This window comes from Sorex fumeus, unplaced genomic scaffold (genome assembly GCF_029834395.1).
Source record: "Sorex fumeus unplaced genomic scaffold, SorFum_2.1 ptg000063l, whole genome shotgun sequence".
Taxonomy (NCBI): domain Eukaryota; kingdom Metazoa; phylum Chordata; class Mammalia; order Eulipotyphla; family Soricidae; genus Sorex; species Sorex fumeus.
In genome coordinates this window covers 31,697,122-31,721,689 of record NW_026606120.1, presented here as the reverse complement: position 1 = coordinate 31,721,689, position 24,568 = coordinate 31,697,122, and the positions used below count along the sequence as shown (strand labels likewise).

General features: G+C 40.5%; 1 protein-coding gene across 1 annotated transcript in view; it reads right to left on the bottom strand.

Moving 5' to 3' along the window:
* FAM240B (family with sequence similarity 240 member B) overlaps positions 1-24,134 on the bottom strand; it is a 40,307-nt gene extending 16,173 nt beyond the window's left edge. Inside the window, exon 1 of the mRNA XM_056126475.1 lies at positions 24,043-24,134. The gene's annotated coding sequence lies outside the window, so the exon portion shown is untranslated. The remainder of the gene's footprint in view (positions 1-24,042) is intronic.
* Positions 24,135-24,568: the final 434 nt, after the last annotated feature.

The window sequence follows — 24,568 nt, the reverse complement described above, 5'->3', positions numbered from 1 at the left end:
CGGGAGACTTAACATTGTCAAAATGGCAATACTACCGAAAGCATTGTATAAATTCAATGCAATCCCTATAAGGATACCCATGACATTCTTCAAAGAAATGGAGCAAACACTCTTGAAATTTATATGGAACAATAAGCCCCCACGAATAGCTAAAGCAATTCTTGGGAAAAAGAAAATGGGAGGAATCAACCTCCCGAACTTCAAATTGTACTACAAAGCAGTAATAATTAAAACAGCATGGTACTGGAACAAAGGCAGAACTGCAGACCAATGGAACAGGATTGAATACACTGACATCTCTCCTCAATCATATGCTCATCTAATCTTTGATAAAGGTGCAAGTAATGTGAAGTGGAGTAAGGAAAGCCTCTTTAATAAATTGTGTTGGCATCACTGGACGGCTACATGCAAAAAAATAGGCTCAGAACTCTGCCTAACACCATGTACAAAAGTAAGATCAAAATGGATTAAAGACCTCAACATCAGACCAGAAACCATAAGGTGCATTGAAGATAAAGTTGGCAAAACCCTCCATGACATTGAAGCTAATGGTATCTTCAAAGATGCCACGCCACTGGCCGAGCAAGTGAAAACAGAGATAGATAAATGGGACTATCTTAAACTAAGAAGCTTCTGCACCTCCAAAGAAACAGTGACCAAAATACAAAGACAGTCTACAGAATGGGAAAGGATATTCACCGAATACACATCTGACAAGGGGTTGATATCCAGGATATACAAAATACTGGTTAAACTCCACAAGAAGAAAACATCCAACCCCATCCAAAAATGGGGCAATGAAATGAACAGAAACTTTCTCAAAGAAGAAATCCGAATGGCAAAAAAGCACATGAGAAAATGCTCTACATCATTAATCATCAGGGAGATGCAGATCAAAACCACAATGAGATACCATCTCACACCTCAGAGACTGGCCCAAATTCAAAAGAACAAAAGCAACCGATGCTGGCGTGGATGTGGCGAGAAAGGGACACTCCTTCACTGTTGGTGGGAATGTCCACTGGTTCAGCCCTTCTGGAAAACAGTATGGACGATTCTCAAAAAATTAGAAATTGAGCTCCCATTTGACCCAGCAATACCACTCCTGGGAATATATCCCAGAGAGGCAAAAATGTATAGTCGAAGTGACATCTGCACTTGTTTGTTCATTGCAGCCCTCTTTACAATAGCCAGAAACTGGAAGAAACCTGAATGCCCAAGAACAGATGACTGGTTAAAGAAACTTTGGTACATCTACACAATGGAGTACTATGTAGCTCTTAGAAAAGATGAAGTCATGAAATTTACATACAAGTGGTACAATATGGAAAGTATCATGCTAAGCGAAATGAGTCAGAAAGAGAGGGATAGACATAGAAAGATTGCATTCATCTGGGGGATATAAAGTAACAAAGTATGAGATTAATACCCAAGAATAGCTGAGATCAGCACCAGGAGGATTACTCCATAACTTAGAGGCCAGCCGGGTATCCTAGAGGAAAGGGCTATTCAGATAGAGAAGGGAGCACCAAATAAAGGATGTTTGGAGGATCCTCCCAGGAGGGGAGATGCATGTCGAAAGTAGACTATGGACTGAACATGTTTGCCACTCAATGCCTCTTTTGCAGACCACAACACCCGAAAGGAGAGAGAGAACACAGGGGATTGCCCTGCCACAGAGACGGGGGGATGGGGGGATGGGGGTGGGAGGGATATTATCCATGGTGGTGGAAAATGGGCACTGGTGGAGGGATGGGTATCTGATCATTGTATAATTGAAACCAAAGCACAAAAAATTGTAAATCTACAACTTTAAAAAAAATAAAATAAAATAAAGGGGGAAAAAAAAAAAATTTTTACTCATCCTATGTAACCTGGACGTTAGACAGGAGTTTAGAACAGACTTCATGGAGTAAATATCTAATATTTTATATTTACTATACAGAATGTGATTATATGCAATAAATTATATTTTATAATATAGATATAGAATATTGAATTTAAAAATGGGATAATCGTGCACTATAACCACAGAATAATATGCTATATTTTATGTGTTTTCTGTACTTGTGATGTTAGGTTCTTACACTTGGACCAGGGAGGTGAAAGATCCACAGGGGGCACATCCTGAAGTAGAAAGGCGCTTGGTTTTCTGGAACTTCAAGCAACTTTCAGTATTCTATAAAGACTCAAAAATTGAATTTTATTTCCCTTCCAGACCTATCTAAGAGTTATCTGAGAATTTCTGTGGCTGTGAAATATGAGACACATTTGTGATGATGCAAACAGCTTGGAGTTCACAGTGAGAAGGAGGAGCAGCTTCCTGAGGTCCTGCTGTTTGCCGAGTGCCCTGGATGATAGTACAACACCACTTTGCCTGTAAGGAAGGTGGTTTAAGAGGCATGAATTATACACTGCGTTACATACTTTGCTGTTTATTGACTTAGCATACATTTGGAGCTTATTTATCTCTGATCCTAATCATTAGGAAAGAAAGGTCTAAAACACTTTAGATCACAGGGATTAAAAAGTCTTTTCTTATCTAAGGCTTAGGGTTGGATTACCTACAGTTAAACTGATAGTAAAAGAGTTATATCTTTACATCATTTATGATATTGTCAAGTGTTATAATCACATTCTCAGTGAGGCCCATGTTTTCCAGAAGCATGTCTCACTGAAGTCTGTAGGTGTCATTTCAATAAAAATAGATCTCAGTTGTTGTTTTATAGTGTAACTGCATGTTTTGCTGGAAACGATTGGGAAATTTAAACACCATCATGTTTATAGTTCATGGGAACTATAAGAACTTCTATAAATAGTAAATGCATTTAATTTATTTTTATTTTATCTTTATATATTTTTATTGAATCACAGTGATATACACAGCTATAAAGTTATTAATGATTGGGTTTCAGTTATATAATGTTCCAACACCCATCTCTTCACCAGTGTACATTTCCCACCAGCAATGGTCCCAGTTTCCCTCTCCCTGCCCTCACCTGTCTCTATGGCAGGGACTTTTATCTTTCTTCTCTCTCTCTCTCTCTCTCTCTCTCTCTCTCTCCTTTTCCTTTTTTTTGGGTCTTATGGTGTGTAATATAGTTAATTAAAGGTTATCAAGTATATCCCTTTACCAACGTTCAACACTCAGTTCCTGTCCAAAATGATCATTTCCAACTATTATTTTCATGTTGCTTACTTCTCCATCCTAACAGCTCTTCATCCCCCACATACTCTATGGCAAACTCCCAACCATTGAAAATGCATGGATTTTTATTGGATCACTGTGAGATATAGTTACAAAGCCTTCATGATTGAATTTCAGTCATACAACGATCGAACACCCATCCTTCCACCACTGTACATTTTCTACCACCAATGTCCCCAGTATCCCTCCCCCCAATCCCAACCCCTATCTCTATGGCAGAAAATTTCCCTCTTTCTCTCTTTCTACTTTTTGGCATTATGGTTTGCAATACAGATACTGAGAGGCTATCATGTTTGGTCCTTTATCTGCTTTCAGCACACATATCTTATCCCGATCTATCCCTTCAACCTTCACTGACTTAGTGATTCCTTTTCTATCCCAGCTGCCTTCTACCCCAGCTCATGCATGAGGCAGGCTTCCAACCATGGAGCAAACTTCCTGGCCCTTGTCTCTATTGTCCTTGGGTGTCGGTCACATATTATGATAGCACAGCGATAGGGCATTTGCCTTGCACGCAGCCAAATGGAAGACCCGAGTTCGATTCCTCCGCCCCTCTCGGAGAGCCCGGCAAGCTACCGAGAGTTATCTTGCCTGCATGGCAGAGCCTGGCAAGCTACCCGTGATGTATCTGATACGCCAAACACAGTAACAACAAAGTCTCCAATGGAGATGTTACTGGGCTCGCTCAAGCAAATTGATGAACAACGGGAGGACAGTGACAGTGACAGATATTCCACAGGGCTGGAGCGATAGCACAGTGGTAGGGTGTTTTCCTTGCGTGCAGCTGGCCCGGCTGAGCCAGGTTCGAGTCCTCCACCCTTCTCAGAGAGCCCAGCAAGCTACTGAGAGTATCTCTCCCGCAGGGCAAAGCCTGGCAAGCTATCCTAGCGTATTCAATATAGCAAACACAGTGACAAGAAGTCTCTCTCTCTCTGCTGTCTCTGTGCTGTCACTATAACCATCTCTCCTTCAATCCCCTCTCTTTCAATCAATCCATCCATCCAATGATCCAACAATTCATTTCTCCAATGCTTTCTCACTACAGACACTCTTTTTATTCTCCCTTCATGCCTCCTCAACCACACCTTCCCACAAGAAGGTGATCAAAAATGTTTTTTTTCAGACTTCTCAGCCACCTGCAGCCCACAAGGGCAAAACAGCTTTTAGGTGTATTCCTCCTTTCCTTAGACCTGCAACTTAATTAGCATCTTTAATTCTCCTAATATTTACCATTCTGTATGATTTTAATAGACACTTTTAGACTTGTAGGTTGACTCTCCTGGGGACATCTTACCACAGACTCAGACTATAGTGCTCAGGCCAGATCAATCATTCCTAACTCCAGCAGGGTCCAAATCTAGTTATTACTTTTGGAGTATGACAGAATTTGTCCATGACTGAACTCTTAATTTATAGTTAAGAATTAGGGCACTTTGGACAGGTCTATTTTGATGCCAGGGTCTCCATCTAGTCCCTTATTGGGACCCTGCTTTTGGGGATCTAAGAAGTAAGGGTGACTGAGGTTTAAGCTGAGAGAGCAGATGTCCAGGAGGTATATTATCTGGAGTCAATCAACTCCCAAGCCACAGACTTGTCTTTTCAATTGTCTTCCTGTATCCATACAAAAAGCAATTGCTATGAAATAGTTAACCATGCAAAGGACATTAAGGACAAGACAAAGACAATATTTACAAGTCTCATCAGGAGACAAGGTAATGGACAGGTTGAGGGGCAATCAGCAAACACAAGCTCCCAGCAGCCAGGGAGGAAGGGCAAACCAACGTTATTCTACAATAGGGAAATAACAAATGACCAAAGCAACAGAATCTGAGAACTGGTCTGCAGAACTGAGCTCACTATGACAGTAAACACGGCAGGGGAGGGGCAATTTGAGGGGAGGTACCCAGATTTTCTCCCTGGCACTCCATCTGGTCCTCCAATCCCCATTAGATGTCATCCCTGAGTAGTAAGAGGCAGTAGTAAGACCTGAGAAACAACGGATATGTCCTCTCCAATAAATAAATAAATAAAATAAAATAAAATAAAACAATAGAAACAGAATTGAAAGTACTTTTGAAAAAAATATTTTTGAAACTATAGACATAAAGAGGTGTCCAGTTTTCCCTTAGGTTACTGACAGGTAATCTGTGTTTTGACAGTAGAGTTAGGCAGAAAATCTGCTAGGTACCCTATGTTTATAGCGTTGCTCTGAGGGCTGGGGTTCTAGCAAAAGGCACTAACGACTTTCTTTTCCAAATTGTTTTATGTTGGGGAGGGGCTCAGGCACTCCCTGCCTCTGTCCCTGGAAACGGGGACTGGGTGTGGAGAAACTTGGCCTGGGGGTGAGCCACGCCCTGACACCGACCTGGACAGGTGGCTGAAGGCCACCATGCACTGGCGGCCAACCTGGGAAAGAGGTCGAAGGGCCACTGTGCTCTGGCGGCTGGCCTTGAGGAGGCTGGAGGGAAGGCCGACCCATATTCGCCTCGGCTGGGCCCAAGGCCACATCTCCAGTTCTGTTTCTCAGACCTGAGACTGTAGTACTATAGCACTGTCCTCCTGTTCTTCATCAATTTGCTCGAGCAGGCCCAGTAACGTCTCCATTGTGAGACTTTGTTGTTACTGTGTTTGGCATATTGAAATGTCACAGATAGCTTGCCAGGCTTTGCTGTTAGCTGAGACGGTTCTTCTCAGAACTGAGACGAGGAACAGAAATTAAGTAATTCTTGCAAAAATAAAGTTGCTTGCACAGCCTAATTAATGTTGTTTACACAGATTTTTAAACCTGCTGACCATTGCTAAAATAAGACTATATGAACCAGCTTGGATTATAATAAACTCACTGTGTGTTTCATACAGTTCTCCCTACCCCGTCTTCAGCTCTCATTCCCTCTCTCTGGCCAAAGTTCGATTTGGCTGCACAGGTTGTATCAGTTTTATCAGTGGGGATAGAAAAAAATGGGAAAATAGCTGTGATCTCCCTCCTATGGAACAGATTAAAGGTACTTTTAGTCACAAAAGTAAGAAACGGGAAGGAACACAATGACATATAAACCTATCAGTTCTGCTTGAAATGTTCTTAATGATGAGCCTTCCTACATTAATTTCAAAGAACTTTGAGGGGGCTGGAGCAATAGCACAGCGGGTAGGGCATTTGCTTTGCACACAGTCGACCAAGCATGATTCCCAGCAAGACCCAAAGAAGAAAAACAAAACAACAGCAACAAAAACAACAAAAAGAAATGGGATGGAGGGGGAATGGCAGGAAAATTGGGAACATTGGTGGTGGAGAATGGGCACTAGTGGAGGGATGGGTACTTGATCATTGTATGCCTGAAACATAAGCATGAAAGTTTGTAAGTCTGTAACTATACCTCACAGTGATCCATTAAAAAAATAAAAATTTAATAAAAAACACAGTGATTCAATAAATAAATATAAGAAGAAAAATAAATAAATAAAATTATGAAAAAAAAAGTAAGGTGGAGTTCATGCCCAGTTTAATCAGCTAATCAGTGGCTGAATAAATAGCAGTACTCCTACATAAAAAAATTTAATAAAAAAAGATCTTTGAGCACAAACTTCTATATTTTCATTTGAAGAACTGTGTGTGTGTATGTCTTTTTGGGTCACACCTGGCAATGTTCAGTGGTCACTCCTGGCTCTGCACTCAGAAATTACTCGTGGTGGTGCCCAGGGGATCTAGGTCATAACATGCAAGGCAAATGTCCTACCTGCTATACTATCGCTCCAGCCCCTTGAAGAACTTTTCAAATTCAAGTGTATTCTTTTTTGTTCTTTTGTGATCATTTTTTCCCTCATAAAACCCATTTATATCTTCACACTTGATCACTTGACATCCCATTACTCATGGATTTGCTTGAGTGGGCACCAGTAACAGCTCCATTTGTTTTTGTTGCGTGCTAGTGTAGCCCAACGGCGTCTGCTCACTCCAGGGAAATGAAGAGCCTCAGACCGATCGTTCATGGTCTTGATGAAGAAGTCTGACCATCTCGTAGGTGGGCGGCCATGTGATCTCTTGATGTGCTGTGGAATCCAGTTGGTAACAGCTCTAGTCCAGTGGTCATCTCCAAATTGCATTCCATGTCCAGCCCATCTGATTTTCGATGCCTTGGCAAATGAGACAGTGTCCCTGATTCTTGATCGTCGATGGAGGTTGGAACTCTGGATTCTTTCTCTCAGTTGAGTGAAGCATGATATTCCAAGCATAGCTCTTTTGATTCCTCTTTGGGAGACCTGAATAGCGTTCTTGTCCTGCTTTGGTAGGACCCAGGTCTCTGAGGCATATGTTAATGCAGGAAGAATGGTGGAATCAAAGAGTTGTGCCCGGAGCCGGAGGTTCTTTGTCCTCTTAGCTATTTCTTCGACGCTCTTGAAGGCATTTCAAGCTGCTCTCTTTCTCCTGTGCAACTCAGGTTCCAGGTCATTCGTCATGTTGAGTTCTTGACCTAGGTACACATAACTGCTGCATTTGGAGATGTTTGTTCCATTGAAAAAGAATGGAAGATCAGAATGAGTCTGTTTCTCATGAACATTGTCTTCGTGAGATTCAGCTGTAGTCCGACCTTTCCACACTCATTGTTGGAGTTAGCCAGCATTTGTGCCACTTGACTAATGTTTGGTGTTATTAGAACAATGATATCAGCGAAGTGGAGTGGTGTAGTGGCCGACCCCACTACACCTTCACTCCCCACTACATCTTGACTCCCATTTCTTCACAATCCAGTTATTGCATGATGTTCTCAAGGGTGGCACTGAAGAGTTTCAGTGAATTGGTATCACCCTGCTGAACCCCTCTCTTGACGTCGATGATCATTTCCTTGTAGAATGGTGACGTCCTGGTGGTGAATCCGTAATACAGTTCACAGAGGATACTGATATATTGAGTTTGAACACCTTGTTTGGCGAGGGCTTCGATGACTGCTTCAGTCTCAACAGAATTAGAGGCCTTCTTTCAATCAATGAACGTTAGACAGAGCAGCATCTTGAACTCCCGAGAAACCTCAATGAGCTTGGTTACTGTGTGGATATGGTCGATCGTGCTGAATTCTTTTGGAACCTGGCTTGCTCACATGGTTGTTCTACATCTAGTGTTCTGCCAATCCTATTCAGGATGACTCAAGTGAACAGCTTGTAGACGACAGACAACAGGCAGATCAGATGATAGTTGCCAATGACATGGATGTCTCCCTTCTTGTATAGTAGAACAGTCCTGCTGGTTTTCCATTGGGACAGAATCTTGCATTCAGAGAGGTAGCATGTGAAGCTACTAATGTATTGATGAGTACTGATGGCAGATTCCTCAGGTGTTCTCGTCTGACCTTGTCTGGGTTGGGTGTTATTTACTTCTTTACTGACAAAATGGCGTGTTGGATTTCTGAAGGGAGAACGTTGGGAACGACATATCCATCCTGCAGAATTTGGTATGTGGGCACGTGGACATGGCTCTCGAAGAGATCTGAGTAGAAGTCCTAGATAATCTTCTCCACTGCCGTTATGGAAGATGTGATAGATCCATCAGGATGTTGAAGTGCAGTCATCTTGGTCTTGTAATTGGCGAAGGACATGCGGGTTGTTGAGAATGCTTTTCCCGGCTTCTGCCGCATCTGCTAGCACTGCTGCTCTTCTCTCTTTGAGGTCTTCCTTTATTGCTTTATCTGCACACTAAACTCTTTTAAATTTATATCAGCTATCTTATTTTATGACACATGAAGACTGGAGGGGAGTAGACTTTTCAGGTAAATGTTTTATACTTTCGGTATAAAAAGTATACCAAAAGTATACTTTTTACTTTCCCTTGACCCTGTGCACATGGCTGACCAAGATTCAATTCCTGGTAGCTCATGTGGTCCCCTGAGCCGGCCAGGAGTGATCCCCGAACATAGAGAACTTTTTAAAAAGAATTGAATTACCATGAGATACACAGTTACAAAGCTGTTCATGGTTGGGTTTTGGTCATACAATGTTCCATCACCCATCCTTCCCCATCATTCAGAGATTCTGCTTCTACAGTATTACCTGAAAGTTATTACTAGGACTAGTTGCTCAGATCACTACAACTGATGGTGAGCTTGAGATATCTTCCATGAATTTCTGTTCCCTTCTAGAATTGTGGGTCTCACTGAATGTAGTAAAATGACTTTTCTCCTTATCTTCTTCGCAGATGGAAACTGGAACACTATGTTAAAGTGATTTTCCTTAAGTTTAGCACCTTTCCAGAAAATTTTATTTTTAAGTCAAAATTAAGTCAGGCTACTTGAATTTAACTTTTGGACCCCTCTGCACAGTTTCTGCTCATATTAATATTCTTCAAAATCTTCTTATTTTGCTCATGTTATAAAAGGAACAGGCAAAAGAAAACCCTAGCTGGTATGAGTGAAATGTAACAATACCTAGGCAGTTTTCTTAGCTGAAAATTAAATGGAAAAATTTAACAAAGAAAAGAGATTCTTTTATTGAGCATATCTGTGATAATTATTTGCTGTTATTTCTTTTGGAAATAATTTAAAGTAATTGGCATTCCTAAGTGAGGAAAGGGGTGACCAATACTTATCAAACAAGTAAGTGTGTCTGGCAATTCAGTGTTCAAACTCAGGATGCGTATAAGGACTAGTTATATCATAAAAACCAATCTAGTCTACTCTTCTAAAATTAAAATTGGAAATTATCAATATTTAATTAATGGCCATTTTTGGCATATGGGCACTAACATAAATTATATCAGTAATAAGATTTATTGAAGTTGATGATTATGTTAAAGTTATAGAGAGAAATATTGTGTCCTTTGGTAATACCCAATGAATATTTTAGAGATAAAACATATGCCTTGTCACTTTATTCTCAAATAGCTCAGAAAAAATATGCAAAGTGAATAATAAAGCAAGCAATTGTGTATGGGTTAATGATAAACTGTAATTCTCTGTTCTTGCAACATTTCACTATCTCAAACTGTTTCTAAATTTAAAAAAGTATCATTTTGAAGTCATGAAATTTACATACAAGTGGTACTACCTGGAAAGTATCATGCTAAGTGAAATGAGTCAGAAAGAGAGGGATAGAAAGATCGCATTCATCTAGGGAATATAAAGTAACAAATTGGGAGGCTAACACCCAAGAATAGCCGAGATAAGTTCCAGGAGGTTCACTCCATGGCTTGGAGGCCAGCCGCACATGTTGAGGGAGAAGGCAGCTCAGATGGAGAGGGGAGCACCAAGTAAAGGGTGTTGAGAGGACCCTCCCAGGATGAGAGATGCATGCTAAAAATAGACAATAGACCCAACATGATAGCAACTCAATGCCTCTTTTGCAAACCACAGCACCCAAAAGGAGAGAGAGAACAAAAGGGGATGACCTGGCACAGGGGTGGGAGGGATGCTGGGAGCATTGGAGGTGGGGAATGGGCACTGGTGGAGGGATGGGTACTCAATCATTGTATAACTGAAACATAAGCACAAAAATTTGTAAGTCTACAACTGTACCTCATGGTGTTTCACTAATAAAAATAAAATAAAATGAATGAAAAAAATAATGAAACAAGAAAAGAATAATAAAAAGTATCCTTTTCAAGAGAATATATTTTTATTTGCTTCTCACATTCACCCTTAACTTGTTATGCAGAACACTGTACTCTGAATAAATGCTAGAAAAATTTTCCTTTTCAAAATACTTTGTAATATGCATTTTTTTAATAATTTATTTATTTATTGAATCACTGTGGGAAAAGTTACAGAGCTTTCGGGTTTAGGTCTCAGTCATGTAGATACCAAACACATTTCCCTTTACCAATACTCATTTTTAACCCCGAACCCCAATAGACCCCCACCTCCCACCCCTCCCAATTCTTTGTGAGGCAGATGAGTTCTAGTTAATACTCTATCTACTTTGACTACATAGATTATTTCGATAGAAGATGCACAATTATTGTTTAGAGTTTACGACCCCCCCCCCCAATCAGACATGCTGAAACAGCGTTGTGAAATGATTTGCTTTCTACAACTTGGTTTAAGAATAAAATGATGTCGCGCGGCCGCAATAGCGGCCGTGCGGTTTTGAATTTCTGCTATTTTACTTATTGACCCTGGAAGAATTTCTATTAAAAGTTAGCTAGTTAAGAGATTGGTTTCTGTGCCCTGGAGTCGTGGCCGTGCCGGAGAGCCGCTCGTGGGGGGCAGCTGGCGACCTCGGTGGGGCGTGGGGGACAGCCCACAAAGCCCCCCTTCCCATGAGGTCCCCGCCGCTCCCCCGAGCCCGGCTCAAACCCGCTTTCCACAAGGCTCCCGTGCGGCCGCCATCTTTCTTTCCAGAGAGGAGCGGGCGGGCTGGTCAACGCCCTTCCCCCTCCGGGCAGGCTTGGTGGCGCGGATCAACACAAGTCCGTTTGCTTTTCTGCTCCAAGCGGCTGGTTCTCTGTGCTAAGTCCTTGTGCCTCTGGGGCCGTGGCCGTGCCGGAGAGCCGCTCGTGGGGGGCAGCTGGCGACCTCGGTGGGGCGTGGGGGACGGCCCACAGAGCCCCCCTTCCCATGAGGTCCCCGCCGCTCCCCCGAGCCCGGCTCAAACCCGCTTTCCACAAGGCTCCCGTGCGGCCGCCATCTTTCTTTCCAGAGAGGAGCGGGCGGGCTGGTCAACGCCCTTCCCCCTCCGGGCAGGCTTGGTGGCGCGGATCAACACAAGTCCATTTGCTTTTCTGCTCCAAGCGGCTGGTTCTCTGTGCTAAGTCCTTGTGCCTCCGGGGCCGTGGCCGTGCCGGAGAGCCGCTCGTGGGGGGCAGCTGGCGACCTCGGTGGGGCGTGGGGGACGGCCCACAGAGCCCCCCTTCCCATGAGGTCCCCGCCGCTCCCCCGAGCCCGGCTCAAACCCGCTTTCCACAAGGCTCCCGTGCGGCCGCCATCTTTCTTTCCAGAGAGGAGCGGGCGGGCTGGTCAACGCCCGTCCCCCTCCGGGCAGGCTTGGTGGCGCGGATCAACACAAGTCCATTTGCTTTTCTGCTCCAAGCGGCTGGTTCTCTGTGCTAAGTCCTTGTGCCTCCGGGGCCGTGGCCGTGCCGGAGAGCCGCTCGTGGGGGGCAGCTGGCGACCTCGGTGGGGCGTGGGGGACGGCCCACAAAGCCCCCCTTCCCATGAGGTCCCCGCCGCTCCCCAGAGCCCGGCTCAAACCCGCTTTCCACAAGGCTCCCGTGCGGCCGCCATCTTTCTTTCCAGAGAGGAGCGGGCGGGCCGGTCAACGCCCTTCCCCCTCCGGGCAGGCTTGGTGGCGCGGATCAACACAAGTCCATTTGCTTTTCTGCTCCAAGCGGCTGGTTCTCTGTGCTAAGTCCTTGTGCCTCCGGGGCCGTGGCCGTGCCGGAGAGCCGCTCGTGGGGGGCAGCTGGCGACCTCGGTGGGGCGTGGGGGACGGCCCACAGAGCCCCCCTTCCCATGAGGTCCCCGCCGCTCCCCCGAGCCCGGCTCAAACCCGCTTTCCACAAGGCTCCCGTGCGGCCGCCATCTTTCTTTCCAGAGAGGAGCGGGCGGGCTGGTCAACGCCCTTCCCCCTCCGGGCAGGCTTGGTGGCGCGGATCAACACAAGTCCATTTGCTTTTCTGCTCCAAGCGGCTGGTTCTCTGTGCTAAGTCCTTGTGCCTCCGGGGCCGTGGCCGTGCCGGAGAGCCGCTCGTGGGGGGGCAGCCGGCGACCTCGGTGGGGCGTGGGGGACGGCCCACAGAGCCCCCCTTCCCATGAGGTCCCCGCCGCTCCCCCGAGCCCGGCTCAAACCCGCTTTCCACAAGGCTCCCGTGCGGCCGCCATCTTTCTTTCCCTATGCATTTTTTAAAATTTAAAATTTTCTAAAAATTGAATCACAATGAGCTACTTAGTTACAAGGTTGTTCATGATTTCATTTCAGTTATATAATGTTCCAACATCTGTCCCTTGTCCTTTTCCCAATGTAGGTTTCCCACCATTAATGTTCCTAGTTTCTCTCCGGTTCCCCCCACCCCATCTTCCTCTCCTATGGCAGGAGCTTTTCTTCTCTCTCTCTCTCTCTCTCTCTCTCTCTCTCTTTCTCTCTCTCTCTGTGTCTCTCTCTTCTGTCCAAAATGATAATTTCTACCTGTAATATGCATTTTATAAAACTAAAATTAATAAAGAACTTAAAAATGAGAGGGATTGCTGCAAAAAGTCAAAGGAATCAACCTGGAAGAGCTCCAGATAAAACTGGCAGCAATTTGAACAGCAGAGTAAATTTTTGTTAGGACCCTGAATTCTTCTGAAATGAGTAGTTATTACTTTGAGTCAAAATTTGACAAATCACCATGACTAGTCATTTCTACTAACACTAGAAGTTATTTATTTAGGAGACCAGTTTACAAGGTATGTGATAACTTTAATTGTTGCTAATCCTATAGCAATGATTAATGCAGGCAGAATTCACTAGTAATTGATTACATTAATGACTGCAACTTTAATTTTTATGGGGGGGGGCCGGAGGCAGACAAGCCTAACTGTGCTCAAGGTTTACTCCTAGCTCTGCATGGGGTACCATATGGGTTGCAGGCCATCAGGCCTGAGTTGGCTATGCAAGGCAAACACCCTACCATCTCTAATATTGTTCTGATCTTGAGAAATCAACATATAAATGTTGTAATCAAGGTTCTTATCAGTTGTGTAAAGTTACTTAATAACTAGTCATGTATTTTTCCTGCTGTTTTTGAGGTCACACCTACAAGTACTAAGGCTTTGTGACTTTCAGGTCACGCCTACAAGTACATCATTCTTGGCACAGTGTGGTCCTGAGGTTGAAACCTGGATCAGTCATGTGCAAGATAAGTACCTTACTCTTTATACTATCTCTACAGCCCCAATAATAAGGCACGTTGATATGCTTCATCTTTTGCTTATTTACTTGTTCCTTTGGGGGCCACATTCATCTGTGCTCAGGGCTTAATCCTGGTTCTGCACTCTGGGATCACTCCTGATAGGGCTTAGCTGATCATATGGAGGTCAGGGATGAAACCTGGGTAATAGTAAGGCAAGCGCTGTACCTGTTGTACTATCTGGCCCCCTCCTGCTTTCTTTTATATGATAACTGACGAAAGGGGGCACATTTCTCTGTAGTATACTTCTACTAACACCAGAAGTTTAAGTTTATTTAGAAGCGCATTCTACAAGCACTTGATAGCTTTAATTAAAAGTGTCAAAGTCTGGGGCTGGAGCGATAGCACAGCGGGTAGGGCGTTTGCCTTGCACGCAGCCAACATGGCCGACACAGGTTCGATTCCCAGCACCCCATATGGTCCCCTGAGCACCGCCAGGAGCAATTCCTGAGTGCATGAGCCAGGAGTAACCTCTGAGCATCGCCGGGTGTGACCCAAAAAGCAAAAAAAAAAAACAAAAAAAAACAAAAAAAAAAAGCAAAAAAAAAGTGTCAAAGTCACAGAAACCAAGAAAAGATTGTTAAAATGTCATGGATTGCTGGAGACTAAGAATCTCCCTCCCTTCCTATCTCTATCCCTCTCTTTCATAATCTATCTTCTGTCTAGTCTCATACCAGTTACGGTATCTCAGTTTGGATGATGGAACAGGAAATTGAATTTTTGTGGAAAAATTAAGGATGTAAATCAAATATTCAGCTGATTTTATTTTATCAATGTTAGTTTCATGATCTTGATAAAGGTATCTGGTTATTTAAGGCATTTGTGTAAGAAGTTCCATGACAAATTCTTTAAGTATGACCTACTTAAAGAAGAAATTTTCTCTCAGCTTCTTTCAGCTTCAGCTGTTGCCAGAGAGATGTCATCTCAGTGTTGCCAGGTATTTGGGTTTTACAAGAGAAGCTGAATCACAGAGTTCAAAATGTGTAAAATATTTTCTATTATCAAAATATTGATAATTAAGACATCTTTCTAATGGCCATCAGAACATATCTATTGGTTGGATTTGGCTTTTTGGTTTCCAGTTTTTGAGTTTTTGAAAAAAGCCTGTGAGTTACCCATGGAGCATACTCTGAGTCATGAATTCAAGAAAAACATGTGCTGAAAAAGTGTTCAGTTAAAATGAAGCAGCACAAAAACAAAGCAAACAGGTTCTTACTTCCTCTGATGATTCAGATGATTCAGATGACAGCTAATAGTTGTATATTTCTTTCAGGTTATTCAGTTGGTGTCTTGTTACCTGAGCTGTAGGTATTTAGGCCATTAAATATATGCTCTCATGAACAGAGAAGGTCAGTTCTTGGCTTCTCCTGACTCCAGTGAAGCACAGTGGAATCCCATGTCTTAACCTCAAAGTTATGACCATAATCATAGTTATGACCATAGTCTCTGTTCTCTCAGTACTTCAACCCATACTAATCTAATCAGTTAGATACTACTTAACTGCTTGATAGTAACTAATCAGTTAGTATTGCTTATTAGTTACTTACTAATCAGTTAGATACTACTAACTGATTAGTGATTAGATACTACTAACTTATTAGTCAGATACTTTAATCAGTTAGATACTACTGAAGAACAGAGACACTGCTTAATGTTGAGTGCTTCACACAAATCACCATAGATTTCCTTGCCCTGGACAAAGTCCCTCATGCTGACAATACCCACTCATCTGATACATTGAAATTTCCCCCTCAACCTTAAATGATGAAATAAAGGTGTTAATTTACCTGACAAGTTTTAAATCCTACTCCCATTAAAAAAGATGTGTCTGTCTTTCTTGGAGAATAAACACAGTCAAAAAGCATGTGGAAAAGCACTGATTGTTATTTACCCTCATGGAAATGCAAGCCAAAAGTGACAGTGAAATAAGCTGATAGGAAAACAGTGACGGATTTGATGAAACAAAACCCACATTCACTGATGATAGAAGTGTTAGCTGATGAAGCTTCTATGGAAAACAGTATTAAGATTTGCCCAAAAGTAAAAATAAAACTTACTTATGACCCTGTGATTCCACTTCTCAGCATCTATCCCAAGAATACAAAAGCATTAATTCAAAAAGATACGTGCAAGTGATAAGTATAATAGCCAAGATGTAGAAATAACACAAATGTACAATGACAGATGAATGCATAAAGTTGCAAGATTATACATAAGCACAAACATGTAATGAAATACTCTTCAGTTGAAGAAAAGATGAAATTTTCAGTTTTGTGAAACTTGGATGCAACTGAAAGTGATAATGTTAAATGAAAAATCAGAAAAAAGACAAATAATGGAAGATCTCATTCATATCACACAAGGAAATAGACATTAGTAAGTGATGACAATGAACATAAGATGAACATAATGAACAACATAAGATGAACATCCTGAACATAAGATGGGCCCTATAACTCTTTTGAACGGGTTGAAGAGTAAATTTAATGTATGCTTTGCATACAGAAGGCGCGGTTTCCATCTCTAGCATAGCCGTGATCCCCAGACCACTGCCAGAAGTGACCCAGGAGCTTGAGTGTTACTGGTCCAAGCTCTTCTGGTGTATTTCCCATAAAAACCCAAACCAGAACAAAAAAAATAGGCCATGTACAGAAACAATGCAATACTTATCAAAATTTCAGTGCCTCTTTTTCAAGAAAATGGAACAAATGCCACCAAACTTTGTATGGAATATCCTTGAATAGCCAATATAATTCTGGCTTAAGAAAAAAGAAGCTAGAATACAGTGCATTCCCGACTTTACTATAAAGCTATTATAATCAAACAGTATGCTACTGGAATAAAAATAAGCTTTCATAGCAATGGGAGAGAACTGAAAGCCCAGAAGAAAACTTCCAGATATATGGAAAGATAATTTGTGACATAATAGTGAAGATCATTAAATTGTGCAAGAAAATCTTTAACAAATGGGTGCTAGAAAATATTGGTTAGCTATATGGAAAAAAATAAATTGAATCTGTATCTCACACCATAAACAAGAGTTAATTCAAAGTGGATCAAATATTTCAGTTTTTATTTTAGTACTAATAAAATACACTAAGGAAAATATAGGCATATCTTTCCATGATATTAACTTCTAGATGTATCTCAAACTCCATTGCCAAAGAAAACAAAAATAAGCACATGGGACTACATCTAATTAAAAGTTTTTCTGCCCCTGCACAAGAATCTAAAGCTAAAATGAAATGTCACAGTACTTAATAGAATCGAATTTTTGCACACCATGCGTATGAAAAGGGGCTAGAATCAAAGGCATATAAAACATTCACAACTCAATTACAAAAACAAAAACAACAAATGAAATTGCCCTTTGAACATATGGAAGAGGAACTATCTACTTTTAAAGAGACAAAATGACAGTTAACAGAAATAGGGCATCATTACCATGGAAATGTAAGTAAAAATGACAATGATATATCATCTGACACAGGTAAGAAGGACCTCTACCTAAAAGAACAGAAACAAGTGTTGGCAGGAATGCAGTGAAAAAGGAACTCTCATTCAGTGCTATTGGAACTGCTGTCTGATTATTTTCTGTAGAAAACAGGTGTAAACTGCAATTAGGAAATCCAGATTAAGACAAAGAGATATCAAATAACAGTGAGAATAGAACATATAAAAAGACTGGAAACAATCTGTATGGCTGGGGATGTGGTGAAAAGGAGCTCTCGTACACTTCTGGTAGGAATGTTGTCTGGTTTAACCCCAATGGAAAAATATGGAGATTTCTCAAAATAGTAAGGATATAGCAATTCCACTTTTCAGTATCTACCTCAGGACACAAAGCATTCATTCCAAAGGACATATGCAAACCATTGTTCACTGCAGCATTTTGTTCCTATAAAAGCTAAGATATGAAATCAACCAAGATTTCCAATGACAGATGAGTGGATAATGCAAGTGTGGTACATATACCCAATGAAGTACCTTGAAACTGCAATGAATGATAACCTCACATAGTTCCCTGCAACATGGATGAGACTGGAGAATATCATGTTAAGTGAAGGAAGTCAGAAGTAGGTTGAATACTAAATGAGAACACTTATCTGTGATGTACCAAGTAACATGGTAAGAAAAAGGTACCTTAGATCACATTGAGGAAAGATTACAGTGAAGGAAAGCTGTAAATGCAGGGGATAAGAAGAAACAGAAACAAGGCAGTAGGGGTAAGGGTCAGGGACTTGGAACATATGGATGGCATAGTCAGGTGGTTTATATACATATATCTAAACCATAGTACAATTAACACTCTTACCAAGATACAATTATTATTTTTTTATTGAATCACTGTGAGATACAGTTACAAAGCTTTTTTGTTTGAATTTCAGTCATACAATGATCGAACACCCATCCCTCCACCAGTGCACACTTTCCACCACCAATGTCCCCAGTACTCCTCCTTTCCCAATCCTCCTCTTGCCTCTATGGCAGAAAATTTCCCCCATGCTCTCTCTCTCTACTTTTGGGCATTATGGTTTGCAATACAGATACTGAGAGGCTATCATGTTTGGTCCTTTATCTGTTTTCAGACACATCTCCCATCCCAAACAAGCCCTCCAACCATCATTGACTGAATGATCCCTTCCCTATTCCAGCTGCCTTCTACCCAGCTCACAAGGCAGGCTTCCAAATATGGAGCAATATTCCTGGCACTTGTATCTACTGTCCTTGGGTGTCAGTCTCATATTATTTTATATTCTGTAAATGAGTGCAGTCATTCTATGTCTGTTCCTCATTTTCTGACTCATTTCACTTAGCATGATACTCTTCATGACCATACACTTATAAGCAAATTTCATGACTTCATCTTTCCAAACAGCTGCATAGTACTCCATTGTGTAGATGTACCAAACTTTATTTAACCAGTCTTCTGTTCTCAGGCACTCAGGTTGTTTCCAGATACTGGCTGTTGTGAACAGTGCTGTAATGAACATACGGGTGCAGATGTCATTTTTACTGTGCTTTTATGCACAATGGAATTTCAGTATATATTGTCAGAAGTGGTATTTCTGGGTCATATGGAAGATCAATTTCTAGTTTTTTAAGGAATGCCCATGTTGTTTTCCAAAAAGGCTGGAATAGCCAGCATTTCTCCAACAATGAAAGAGAGTCCCTTTCTCCCCACATCAGCACCAGCACTTGTTCTTATACTTTTTGATGTGTGCCAGTCTCTGTGGTGTGAGATGATATCTCATTGTTGTTCTGATTTGCATCTCCCTGATGATTAGAGATGAAAAAATCATGTGCCTTCTGGCTATTGTATTTCTTTTTTTGAGGAAGCTTCTGTTCATTTTTTCTTCCCATTTTTTGATTGGGTTGGAGTTTTTTCTTATACAATTCTGCTAGTGTCTTGTATATCCTGGATATTAACCCCTTATCAGATGGGTATTGAGTAAATTTTCTTTCCCATTCCATGGGATCTCTTTGTATTTTGGTCACTGTTTTTTTTGAGGTGCAGAAGCTTCTTATTTATATATATATTATATATGTATATTATATATATTATAGTCCCATTTGTTTATATTTGTTTCCACTTGCTTGGTCAGTGATGTTTTATCCGTAAAGATGATTTTAGCTTCAATGTCATGGATGGTTCTACAGATTTAATGTGGTCATTATCAGGATACTCATGACATTTTTCTAAGAAATAGACAAAACACTCCTGAAATTTATATGGAAAAAAAATCCCCACTAATAGCTAAAGCAATCCTTGGGAAAAAAAGAAGATGGGTGTCATCACTTTCCCCAATTTCAAACTGTACTACAAAGCAGTAGTGATTAAAACAGCATGGTATTGCTCTCAAAACAGACCTGCCGACCAATGGAACAAAGTAGAATATTCTGTCATAGACTCTCAAATATATGATCATTTAATCTTTGATAAAGGAGCAAGAAATGTGAAATGGAACAAGGAAAGCCTCTACAAAAATTGGTGCTGGGAAAACTGGACAGCTAGCTACCTGAAAAAATAAAAATGAACTCTGACCTCTGTCTATTGCCAGGCACAAAAGTCAGATCAAAGTGGATTAAAGATCTCAATATCAGACCTGAATCCATAAGGTACATGGAAGAAATTGTAGGCAAGATACAGTTATTAATCTTAAAAATAAATACTATTGACTGACCAAAAAAATGTGACTGTTAAGGAGGCTGTCTGGGTGGGGGGAGGGATCTTGGGAGGAATTGATTGACACTTCTGAAAAGAAGTTGACACTCTTGATAAGATTGGTGTTGGAACATCGTATAACTGAAAATCTAGCATGATCAAAATTGTAAATTGTACCATCTACATAAAAATATTAAAATAAAAAGTTAAAAATAAACCACTCATATGAACCAGCAGTTCCACTCTTTATCATCTATCCAAGGAACAAAAAATTAACTTCAAAAAATATATGCACATCTATCTTCCTTGCATCATAATTGATAATAGTCAAGATGTAGAAACATTCCAAATTTCCAGTAACATGAATGCATAAAGAATCTGTAAAAGGGCTAGAGAGATAGATAGCACAGCGGGTAGAGTGTTTGCCTTGCACGTGGCCGACCAGGGTTCGATTCCCAGCATCCCATATGGTCTCCTGAGCACCAGGAGTAACTCCTGAGTGCAGAGCCAGGAGTAACCCCTGTGCATCGCTGGGTGTGACCCAAAAAGCAAAAAAAAAAAAATCTTTAGCTTACATATACAATGGAATATATAAAATTGATAAAGAATTTATTGCTTGTGTACACTACTCAGGTATAAGAGAAGAAGAGAAAAGAAAAAATGAAATCTTGCCTTTTACAACAGAATGAACAGTATTGGATTAAACAAACCTTGAACATAAGGACCATGGGAAGGATCTTTGGCATTTTTGTTATGGTATAAGTGAAGTATCTTTGTATACCAAAAGCATAAACAATCACTATTTTAATCCTCTATGTTACCTCAATATCAATAGAAAATAAACTTTTTTTTTCTTTTTGGGTCACACCCGGCAATGCACAGGGTTTACTCCTGGCTCTGCACTCAGGAATTACTCTTGACAGTGCTCAGGGGACCATATGGGATGCTGGGAATCGAACCCCGGTCAGCTGCGTGCAAGGCAAACGCCCTACCTGCTGTGCTATCTATCCAGCCCCAAAAATAAACTTTTTAATTAATTAATTAATTAATTAATTTATTGAATCACTGTGGGAAAAGTTATAAAGCTTTCAGGTTTAAGTCTCAGTCATGCAAATATCAAACACATTTCCCTTTACCAATACTTATTTTTCACCACGAAGAACCCCAATAAACCCCCCTCCCAATCCTCCCAATGCCTGTGAGGCAGATGAATTCTAGTCAACACTCTATCTACTTTGATTAGATTCATTGTTTCAACAAAGGATGCACCATTATTAGAAAATAAACTTTTTAAAAATAAAGAGTGGCCAGGATATGAGTTCCCAAAACAGCTGTGTTTACAGAAACTCTTTTTTTTTTTAAGATTTCGGCACCATGATTTTTTAAAAAAGCTTTTTTTTTTTTTAAAAAAAAGGCTTTTAATAAGAGAATTTTGGGCATTCAGTACTTTACTCCAAATCCACCACCAGTATCAGCATCCATTTACCAATAATCAAAGGTTTCCTCCCTACCCTCCTTAGCAAATTATATAAATTTGGCTTTAAAATTTTACTTATTTTATTTATATAGTAAGCTTTAATATTGCATTTCCAAAATTTAATTATTTTAAATTTTATTATAGCTTATGTCACATAAGAAACTTTTTTCTTTTAGAAAATAAAAAATCTGCACCTAAATTTCTTAGTTATATCTATTTCTCTGTTGAGTGAAAATAAAACAATGGGATTGTTATCCTACAGGATGTGCTTTCTAAACAAGCTGATTCATTGTGGTAATTAATGGAACATAGTTCTATAGTTCTTCAGAAACAGAGAGAGAGAGGGAGAGAGAGGAGACAGAGAGAGAGATTGGTATATAGATAGAGAGAGAGGGCGAGCTCAAGCAGTTGCTGTGTTATCTGTGTGTCTAAAAACACAAATAATTAAAGACTTGGAGTGAGAGGCAGGGTGTCAAGGAGAGAAAACGCAGTTAGCACATTAACTGGTGCTATTGAAGCTCCTCCTGACCGATACAGTTGGCACATTCATTGGTGGTATTCAGGTGCCTCCTGACTAATAAGGAACTCTATCAACATCAAATTCATGTCTGTAAATTTATTACGGGGTAGCGGGTCAGGGAGACAGCTCAAAGGGTTTGAGTGCATAATTGGACACTGGAGTCCTGGGTTTAATCTTTCTGACATAGCCAGGAGCCACGAACACCTCTACACATGGTTTCCAAACCTAATATATTCTAGCTTTCTCCTCCTCAGCTTCTGGACAAATAAATAAGAGCATTTGGTGGCTTTTTACACATGTGATGGGAAAAAAAATCATTAAACATTCCTTAAACAAAAGTGTAATTTTTTTGATGAAGAAAAATTATTATTAAATTTTTAAATTTTATTAAAGCACCATAAATTTATCTTTGATAAATGAGTCTATTTCTTCGCACCCCCCACAAACTTTTTGTGGGGTGTGTATGTCTGTGTGTGTATTTGAGTGTGTAAATATGAGTGTGTAATATTTATTCAAACATTGAATGTCAAAAGAAAACAAAACAAGAGATTCTTCTCTGAATTTGGGGAAGAATTGTTGAAGCAGAGGCAAAACTTCAGACTTTCAATTCCTCTTGCATTTGATAGGAGAGAGAGAGGGAGAGAGGGAGAGGGCAGAGAGAGAGAGAGAGAGAGAGAGAGAGAGAGAGAGAGAGAGAGAGAAGGTACCTGCCATAGAGCATAGAGGCAGGCCTGAGTGGGAGTTGTGGGGGAGAGAGAAACTGGGACATTGGTTTTGGGAAGTTACACTGGTGGAGGAATGCGTGTTGGAACATTGTATGACTGAAACTCAATCATAAATAGTTTTTTAATGCTCTATGTCACAGTGGTTCAATAAAATACATAAAGAATAATTAAAAATTAAAGAGCTTCTTTAAAATAAAAGACGGGCTAAAAATAAAAGACAGCTAACTGAGTGGAAGAAAATAATTTTGGTAAATACATTAGATAAATATATCCAAAATGTATAGAGTACTCACAAAGATCAACAACAACAACAAAAAATCTATCTTATAAAATAGATAATAACCAACTAAGCAAAAAAGAAAAAAAAAGTACGATATTATTTCCTAAGTCTTGAGAAAAACAAATAAACAAAAATCGAAGTACAGACTAATCTTGTTTTTGTTTTTTTCTTTCTTTTTTTTTTTTTTAGGAATACTCCACTGTTTTGGCACCTATAATAAGTATTTTCTTAACCACAAATAACTCTGTAACTGTATTTCTGGTGATTCAATTAAAAAAAATAAAAAATAAGTATTTTCTTGACGACCAATTCACATGAAGATATTTATTTATGTTATTTAATTTTTTAAAAGATAGGGTTAGAGATATTATTCAGAAGATAGGTTATTTTTCTTATATGCTACCCACCCAAGTTCAATTCCTGGCATCCTATATGGTCCTTGAGCCAGCCAGAACTAATTCCTGAGTGCTGCACCACTCTGTGGCTATACATGAAAACAGAAAAAATTAAAAATAAATAAATAAATAAATAAATAAATAAAAAGACTTGCTCATTGGGTCGGTGTGGTTTCTCAAATTTTCACACTTTCATGATTTAAAAATTGACATGTCAGAGAAATCAAAAAAGAAAAAATAAATATAAACCTCTGTACATTTTCCCCTACTAACTGTGGGGTAGGGTTCTCAAAGTGTATTTAAGTGGACAGATAAGGAAACACATAAATTGTGTATATCAATGTCCAGCCCTAGATGTGAGTTGATTTCAATACTGACAACACAAACTCAACATATTGTACCTTAAAGATGAATTTGCTGGCGCACTTGATACCTGCTGGGTGCAAAGGAAGGCAAGTTTCACCGTGCTTCTCCTGACTCCTCAGCTCTGATATGTGAAGGACAGAGGCACCATCCTGAATTCTCATGATGATATTCCCTTTTATACAGAGTGGAGGAGTTACAAAATCCTTCAGCGTTTCAGTCATCTAAGCCAAATTGGTATCAGAATCAGACAATATCTTTCTCCGGACACTGTCGCTTTCCCTTGTGATAGGAGATGTTGCTAAACAAATCCCAAACCTAGCAGCCTTATCCGACCTGGGTCATTAAGCTTCTGTTTTGGCAAGTCAGAGCATTTATGCTCTGACTTGGCCTGAACCAAGAGAAAAGGTTTCAAACACGTACTGGATTATCAAGTGCCCTGCTCCTCTGAGACTTGTGAAAAATCACTCTATGTTTCTCAGGGTACAACAGGGATTGGAATGGTGGAAGGAGTGTGTCTTGGGTGTAACATTACAGGAAGACTCAGAGAGGCAGCTTGTTCTT